The following is a 9,165-nucleotide window of genomic DNA, read 5'->3' as shown; positions in this document are numbered from 1 at the left end:
TGCTGACTGGGAATGAGATGATAATTTTGTGAAGATACCAGCACCAAATAGTGGCTGAGGGGGACTGTGAATAAGCTTCCTTTTTTTTTTCAAGCATAATGTAATGTTTGCATTTTTTTTTTTTTAGAGCAATGCAATCTGACAGCTAAGCAACAACAGCCAGCCCTGAAGCAGTGAGTTTAATACAGGAGATGGTGTAGTCCAGGCAATCTCAGAGGCAGCAAAGCAAACATACAGAACTCCCACAAATAAACAGTCTGAGGAACAGAGACTCCTGGGAGTGTGTGTGACAAGCTGTCTCTGGTATTTGTGCTGGGCAGCTGCTGATGGATGAAAGACCATAAAAACTCAACATGACATTTAGAAAATTGTTTGTTTCATGAAGAAAATGTTACCAAGGAACGTGTCAGCCGCCGTATTTGTCCGGTAGACAGGGTTGAAATTAAACTTTTTTAAGCAACAGAACATAATAACTTAGTGAACAAAAATGTATTATTGAATCTGTCTCTCATTATGTCTGGGTTTTTTTGTCACCTGCTGCTGGAAGGTGAAAGGTGGGCGATAATGTTTTTGCCCTGTGCCAATGTGTGCATGTCTGTCTGCTACGCAAATATTTTATCTTCAAAGTTTTGACCAAAAACGGCCACAACTCCATCATTTCTCAACATGAATTGATTTTAGTGTAAAACTCTGATGGTGGGCGATATGCATTCCTTCAGGAATTGTAGTTATTTGAGTTTTTGTGGGTTTTCCTTTAGTTTTCTATGATTTTCTCTCCACTTCCTGTGAACCTGTTTCACTCCCTGTGTGTGTCTCAGTCTTATTTTTGACAGTGACCCTCTGCTTGCTTTCAGCTTGCATATAGGTGACAGCAGTGTCAAAACACATCAGCAGCACCCGGGGCAGGTTTCAGTGCCACCAGACTCTGCAGCCCAGCTCCGCAAATGCAAATCTCTCACAGGTGTGCAGACAACCTCATCTCGCCTGAAAGCCACCACATTAAAGCTGCTCCCACATCCAACAAAACAAATGCACGTTTTTTTGTTTTTTTCCCTTCGTACTCAGCACATGACTGACTACTTCATGCTGAAAGGAACACACATGGGGCTCTGCTAATACCTATAAATGAGTTAATGTGTTTACTGAGGAATGATAGGACTGTAGACAGCAAGGTACATAGCAACAAAATCCATGGAGACAAGAACAGGGAGAGATGTTACAGATAGTTACCATAGGGGAGAGGAGGTTAATTCATCTGAGTCAACTGTCTCATCAAAAACAAGTAAATATTAAATGAATACTTCTCCTGTTTTGTTTGGTTGTACGGTTTTTGCAATGAAACTACTTCCGCATACTTTGCGCTGATTTAGCCGATCATTTATTGAAACCTTCAGCTCATTCAGGAGATTGGCGCTACAGTGTTTTGGGTTTTGTAGCTTTTATACTTTTCAAAATATTCAACTTTGTTTACACATATTTTCCCCACAGAGATTTTGTCAATTCCTTCAAAAAAATGGTTCTAATTGGAATCTGCTTCAGCGAATTTGCTCTGTTTTTGTCTTCATTTGCTGCTTTTAGGTTTCAGCTAATGTTGTGCTACTTTTAGCTTTTAGTCAGTCATCTTCTTGCTACTTTAACTTTTAGCTACTCCTTTGCTACTTTAGTTCTTAGTTGGCCTTTTGCTACTTTAGGTATAATTTTACTTTTTTGAGCTAACCATTTGCTGCTTACTTTTAGACAGTTTTGGCTCCGTTTCACTTTTGGCTTGTGTTTTGCTTCTTTTGGCCTCGACAACTCAGTTGCAGCTTCTTTTACAAATTCATTTAGCAAAAGTCAAGCTGCATTTTCACAGAGAATATATATTTTAGTTTTGTTTAAATAAACTGCTTAAATCTGCACCTCTGGCTTCTGCTCAAAAAATACCAGAATCCTTTTAATCCCCATTTTATTCTTTGATTTACAAATTGAGAAACTTTAAAGAAACTCTCAGAAAGCAATCATCGGTTGCACATCCATAACTGATTAACTTTTGAAGCCAGCTTGATTGAAGCTGGCTAATTCACATTAGCAAACACAAAAATGACTATAACTCAGTCAGTTTTACATATATGGAGCTAAGATTTGGTGTGGGATTGTCCTCCCTATCACGTACTCTGAGCACTAACAGATAACACAAAATCTTTATTTAAAATTTTAGAATGCAAGGTGGCAGTCATTATGCATTATTTTAAGAAATTATAGTTTTTAATTTTTAGATGAACATGTTCTGATTTCTTTGTATCCTTTCAGACAGCTGTGAGCAGTATGCTGTGTTTTCTAAGATGTTTGATGGGACATGAGGCATGAATCTGACAACTGTCTCATCTCATTAGCCTTTGAGTGTTGGCTCTGATTACAGACAGGTTGGACAGACTCGACAGAAGCCAACTGGCACCAAGATTTCTATATGAGAAGTAAGGAGACTTAGAAGGAACATAACAGCATGCTTGATGAATACTCAGGTGCAATTTAAAATTTTCCTTTTGTCTGCTCAGCAAATCACGTGGAGAGACAACAATTTGACGCTCAAAGGAGCGTCATTTCCCTTGCTGTCTTTTATAACTAAATTATTGTCTCTGGCTCCTGACCTTTACTTCCCTGTCCAGGTCCGGAAATAATGGGCATCGCATCCTTCAAAGATTCACATAATGGAAATAAGCCTGTGTGTGTGTTGTGTGTGTGTGTGAGGGGGTGTGTGGGTGTGTATGTGTGTGTGGGCTTGCAGTAATAAGAAATAATTTGTAAAGAGACGCTGCCAGTCTCACACCACAGTGACTCAAACGTTTCTCTCAGTGCAGCTGTTTAAGAACATGCATACATTGTTTGTGATTATCTTCTAATAATGACAAGTTTGTGCATGAATAACAATTACCTCAATTTATTTATTTTTTGACTATTTGGTTCATTTTCATTAGAAATTGTATCTAATTATATTGGATCCACGCATGAATCTTTGAGGAGAAATTATATGTGATTAAAAACAGATTAACAAATGTTCTGCAGGATCAGAAGTCAGTCAGCTTAATCAGAAAACAACAAACTTTTCACATCGGTGGCAGACAGGAAAACACACGTGGCCTTCACTTTTCCTCATGCATATGCTTTGTTTACAACAAATCTGTTATTTTTTTTAATCAATTTCTTAAGTTGTTCCAGAAATATATCCAGATTTACATGTTTATCAAAGACATTTGCTGCTTTGCACACATCTGTTTAATACTTGTATGTTGGTGGCTGTAATGGCAGGCTTTGTGTGGGATATTGATTAATTCTGCTTTCACATTGAGGGCAATCTATTATTAGAAGGCCAACTAATGACATTTCTCATTAACGCAACTCTTCTTAGTTTGTTGATGCTCATGTGAACCCTGCTGCTGTTCAAAACTGAGGGTCTTTAATAAAGTCAAAGGAAAGTTTCACCTAAACCACTTCGATACCAGAAAAAAAGAAGGAGAAAATCGAGCTTTCTTTTTTATTAGAAACCAGATTACATTATTTTAGTCTTGATAAGTGGATTGGTTGCATAATACCATAATCATCACAGGCAGTGGATTTTAAGTATATTTATATTCCTAATAAGTGTGAAATTGGAAAGCAAAGAGAACATGGCAAATCTTAACACACATGTTTGAAGAGCTCTGTGTTTTCACCTCCTATGCTGAAATGTGGAAAAAACTTCATGTTCTGACTTTGCTCTGTTTTGTCCTGCTTATGAAAAAAGTGAAGCCAGGCTTCTGCTTAACGAGATTGATGAGCTTTTGTCTTGCATCATGAATCCCCGGGGTGTTTTTTTTTTAAGTTGCCTTAAAAAGCTGATGTCAGACTAGAAATGTTTAGTCTGACTGTTGATTTTAGACGTGTAGTTTTCATTTGTATTGACAACTTTAACAATTTCATATTTTTTTCTGTTCCATTTAAAAACACTAATCAATGTGCAAATTAGCCTTTGGCTGGAAAAATCAAGCATTGTTTTAACATGTAACACTGATTTCTGTGCTGCCCTTCATTGAAAAAATTCAATTCAATTCAACAAACATTTACTGTAGTTCACCAGAGTTTCATCAATTTTTTCCTGGTTTATTCTACTTCTTTCACTGTTAAAGAGAAATAATTTGCTACCATTTCAGGCAAAGCAAAGCAACAAAAAAGGAAAGTAACAACGCCAACTTTTTCCCTCATTCTTTTCAGGCAGTGGTGGAGAAAAATGCCACCAGCCTAAGACTACTTGTTGTTCTTTGTTCTTGTTGTCCAGAGGAAAGTTGGGCACTTCTGATTTCGAGAGCATTTATATATGACAAATCCTGGTAAAGCTGTTGTCTTTAACTCACATGGATGGGCATTTGTTAGATGATGCAGAGGTTATAAAACACAGCAGAGTTGAAGCTCCCCCTAAAAGTGGCCCAAAGTTAACGTTATATTTGTGCAAATCGATCTGACAGGAATAAGCAGCATCCATGTGTTGGTAGCCTAAGTCTGCAGCATCAAATAAACAAAAACAACAGGGTTAGGGTTAGGGTTAGGGTTAGGGTTTCCTTGTTCTCTGTGTTTTTAGGCTATTATTTACATTGCCATTCATGTTTTTCCTCATTTAATTTTTACGCTTGTTTTGTCTTTCACCTTTAATTTTACTTTTCTTATTTTAATGACTCCCTTTGAATCTTCTGATGGGCTTTTTGCCACATCAGTGATCACAAGAAACTTCAGAGTGATTTGAAGGCTTTTATCTGTTCCCAGTGATTGGTGGAGCACTATTTCATCAACATTTAGTCATCTGTTATCAAAACAACAAAGAACTTTAATCTTTCGTGATAAAATCACAACTTTTGTGCCATTTTACCGAAGCTACATGACATTATCTTGCAATGCTGACGTGACAAATATGACAAAAAAAATGTTAATCATAAAATAAAATTAACTCAAAGAACATCCCAACATCCATCCAGGGCTGAGGGTTTATCGCCTTCCATCAAAATGAAATTGAATTTCAAAAAGATAAATTGCCAAACATTAGTTGCTTGAATACCACTTGACCCATTGAAGTGAGAGTGACATGGCTAAAGGCAAGACAGCGAAAAACATCCCAGCGATGCTCTTTTTAATTAAACGTCTGTCTGAGATTGGACGGGATAGACGTGCGGTATCAGACGCTCTGAGAAACCACACAAAAGGACCGCTCCGTGTGTGAAGTCAACTAGATTGCAGCAACCAAATGAGAGCCAGCAGAGAGATGGCTTTAGCCCAACTGTTTTGTGGCGATAAGCAGGAACGGCGCTTTGGAGATGGAGCGACTGGAATAAGTCAAGCAGAAAGAAAGAGACTCTTTTTAATGGTATCTAATTAACGATCAGGGATTGGCAGGTGTGGACACACTCTGAGGCGTCCAGTTTGGCTCAAATGTGTCTAAATCATAGCAGCTTTGTTTAATTTATAGTAAAACGGCAACATTTTTTTTCTTGTAGAAGCTTCAAAAATAAGAAGTAATGGCACAGTGGAGCAGTGGTTAGGGCTGTCGCCTCACAGCAAGAAGGTCACAGGATCACTTCCTGACATGAGGCCTTTCTAGGTGAAGTTCTCATGTGGGTTAACTCTGGTTTCCTCCCACAGACCAAAAACATGCATGTTAGGTTATTTGGTAACTCTAAAATTGTCCCTGGGTCTGAGTTAGAGCATGAATGGTTGTTTGTCTCATTTGTCTCTATGTGTCCCTGTGATGGACTTGTGACTTGTCTAGGGTGTCCCTCGCCTCTCAAACAGTGATGGCTGCAGACACCAGCTCCCTGTGGCCCTGGAAATGAGAAATGGGTAAAGAGAATGAATAGAGATGAGAGACGTGGGTTTAAAACATGTAGCTCTAGATCTGTGTTCATCTTTTAACTTTTTAAGCTATTAGAATAAAATGTTTTATGATTATTGCCATTTTAATTGACCTCTGCCAAGGAGGCAGGTATATGTTTTCAGTAGCATTTGTTTGTTTGCCTTTGAATGAATTTTGATGCAAGTTTCAGGAAACGTGGAGGATGTCGCAAAGAACAAATGATTAAATTTTGGCAGTGATCGGGATCACAATCCAGTTCCTACAATTCCTTAATGACTCCCTGGCCTAGGAGGAGGTTTGCGTTCCTCAACATAGAGTGATGACATCATGGTGGCATCACGAGATGATGATGCCATTATTGATCAGTCTCATTATATCACAATGATAATGGGTCTTATGAGACTTGTGCTCTCTGAGTGCTTCTAGTTTTATTTATTGTGTTCTCTGGTAGCAGAACAAGAATACTCCAGGATTTAATAGGATTTAATAAGTGGAGAGTAAAACTAATCGCATCAGTCTGACTGTGGCGAAGTACTGCAGCCGTGTTCAGTGACACATTTTGATCCCAAAATAATAAAAAACCTGTCACATGGGGTGAAAAATTGCTTTGCAGGTACAAATACTTTTTAATAGGAACCTGTTAAAAAAAAAATAAAATGCCACAAAAAAAACTACCTGGGCTCAGTTCTTCACATTCACCTCAAAGCGGCAGTTTAATGAAATATCAAATATGTCAGTGAGTTAAAGTGTTAAGGGATTTTTTTTACTGGAGTCTATCCACGAGCTTCAGAACTGAGGTGATTATCTTTCACCCGGGCTCCAGGTTTCCATCGGGTTTTTATTTTTCTATTTTGGCTGATGTGCAGAAAGCTGTGCATACTCATTACAGCCCAGAAGCAGGTGCTCTCCCCGAACTGAATACCTCAGAGCTGTGACAGTCAGTCATCTAGGAGCGGGTCCGTCTGACGCTGTAAGGGTCCCGTGGGTTTTCAGGACAGCTTTGAAATTGACCATTCAAAATGAGTCAGAAAAGAGTCAAAAGGAAAGAGAAAAAAAATCCACTTCAATGAATCTAAAAAGTGCAGCGATATAAAAGGCATAAAATTGAGTATATATATTTATATATCTTTTACTTTTCATATGATAGAAATAAAGTGGAAATTTATATGACCATTGTGAAACTATCTACTGCTGCTATATTAGACAAAAATCTGTGAAGATAAGCCAGAGTCAGTCTTATTTTAAGTTATTTTGTTAAAATGATCAATAAAAAAAACATCTTTGGTAATAAACAACTATGCATGTAGCTTCATGAGCACACTGAGAGATGCTAACATTACCGTGTCAAAAAGATCAGGGTGGCTTTCTCGTCAACTTCTCCATGTTACACTTCTGCTTCCTAATTAAACCTAACTAAAAGATCCTTGACGCCAGCTCTAAGTGGCTGTGGCTCAGGAGTCACAGTCTGAGGTTCATCGACTAATCTGTACGCCTTTGGGTTAATCCCCAGCCTTTCCAGAACCGCACAAATAAACCCAATGTGGTAATGAGCATGTTAATGAACAGAGGAAAGGTGGCAAACATGGAGAATTATAAACACTGTTTTAATGATAGATAGATAGATAGATAGATAGATAGATAGATAGATAGATAGATAGATAGATAGATAGATAGATAGATAGATAGATAGATAGATAGATAGATAGATAGATAGATAGATAGATAGATAGATAGATAGATAGATAGATAGATAGATAGATAGATAGATAGATCTGTGAAAAGCTCTCTAACAGACCTATTTATATTCCAGACATCAGTTTCTTAGATTGGACAACAGAACTTCCAAAACAAAATGTTCTTTCCTACCATGGCCCTGCAATCAGCCTTGCATGTCTAATTGGTATTGCCAGATGTGTAGATGCATTCAGAAGCCGTTCTCTCGCTGTCAAACGGTTCCTGTGTCTGAGCGTTTTCACATGGGGGTGCGGGCGTATTTATCTGCAGTTTTTCAACTATTACTGGATGCAACAAGGTGTGGTAAACCTGCCACGGCTGCCCCATTTTACAGTACACTACCCACAGTGGTACTCCTCTGGGATCGGTGGCTCAGTCTCTTTGCACCTGCGGTCTCAGCTATCTTTCACGATTTTACCAACAGATGTCACATCAGGCCTAAAGTTAGCTCTGATCGCTTAGTGCGTAACGGGATGACTCACATTTAGATTTTTAAAAAAAAGTTTAATGAGCATCATGAAGTCAGTCTGTCTGAGTGACAGACGGGGTATTAATAACAGACAATGAGCAGTGTAATAGCTAATTGACCACTCATTCATGTCCTGAACACAATGTTCTGAAAAGAGAGGTGGGGGTGAAGTGGGTGGATTATGTTTGTTTTTCTGTGGGAGGATATAATAGCCACCTCATCCAGCAGTGGAATGCAATGTGTGCTTATCGGTTCTGCGTACTTTTCTCTGCTTTGGGTAAGAAAAGCCCTGAGCTGTTTCTTAGAGATAGAACCAATATTAGATGGATTTGTATGGTCTACTCTCTTGAAAGCAAGCTACATTTCAAAGAAATGTTGCAAGAGCAGTGTAGAGTATGATTAAAAAGCTGTATCTGATCCACAGATTACGCCGTAACCCATCCGCTCTCCACTGAGATAAGCTGAAAAAAGTCCTGGTTAAAATATTTATGCCACGTCTTAGCACAACTTCTCTCGACTAATAGTATATATAACGCTGCACTCACTTAGTTGTGTTTTTATTAAAACCCCCGTGTGTTTACAAAGCTCGAATACGTGGCTGCATAAATCATATTTTTGATTTAAGTGCTTTTCATTCTAAATAGAGTAGGTAAAGTGATTTATTATGATACGTTTGAATGGGCTTGCATGGACCCACATCAGTATGCTTACAGGAAGAACCGCTCCACAGAAGATGCCATTTCTTCTGTGGTCCACACTGCCCTCACCCGCCTGGAGCAGAAGGACTCTTATGTCCGTTTGCTCTTTGTGGACTTCACTTCCGCTTTCAACACCATGATTCCACAGACCCTGACAGATAAACTCTCCTTACTTGGACTGAGCTCTTCCCTCTGCAACTGGGTCCTGGACTTCCTGACCAACAGGCCACAGTCTGTTAAGATCCACAACATCTCCTCCTCCACCACAATCCTCAGCACTGGCTCCCCCCAGGGCTGTGTGCTGAGCCCCCTCCTGTTCACACTGCTCACATATGACTGCTCACCTCTCCATCCGAGCTGTCATATTGTGAAGTTTGCAGACGATACAGCAGTGGTTGGGAACATCACAA

This window comes from Kryptolebias marmoratus, linkage group LG6 (assembly GCF_001649575.2).
Source record: "Kryptolebias marmoratus isolate JLee-2015 linkage group LG6, ASM164957v2, whole genome shotgun sequence".
Classification (NCBI taxonomy): domain Eukaryota; kingdom Metazoa; phylum Chordata; class Actinopteri; order Cyprinodontiformes; family Rivulidae; genus Kryptolebias; species Kryptolebias marmoratus.
This window is presented reverse-complemented; position numbering follows the sequence as displayed.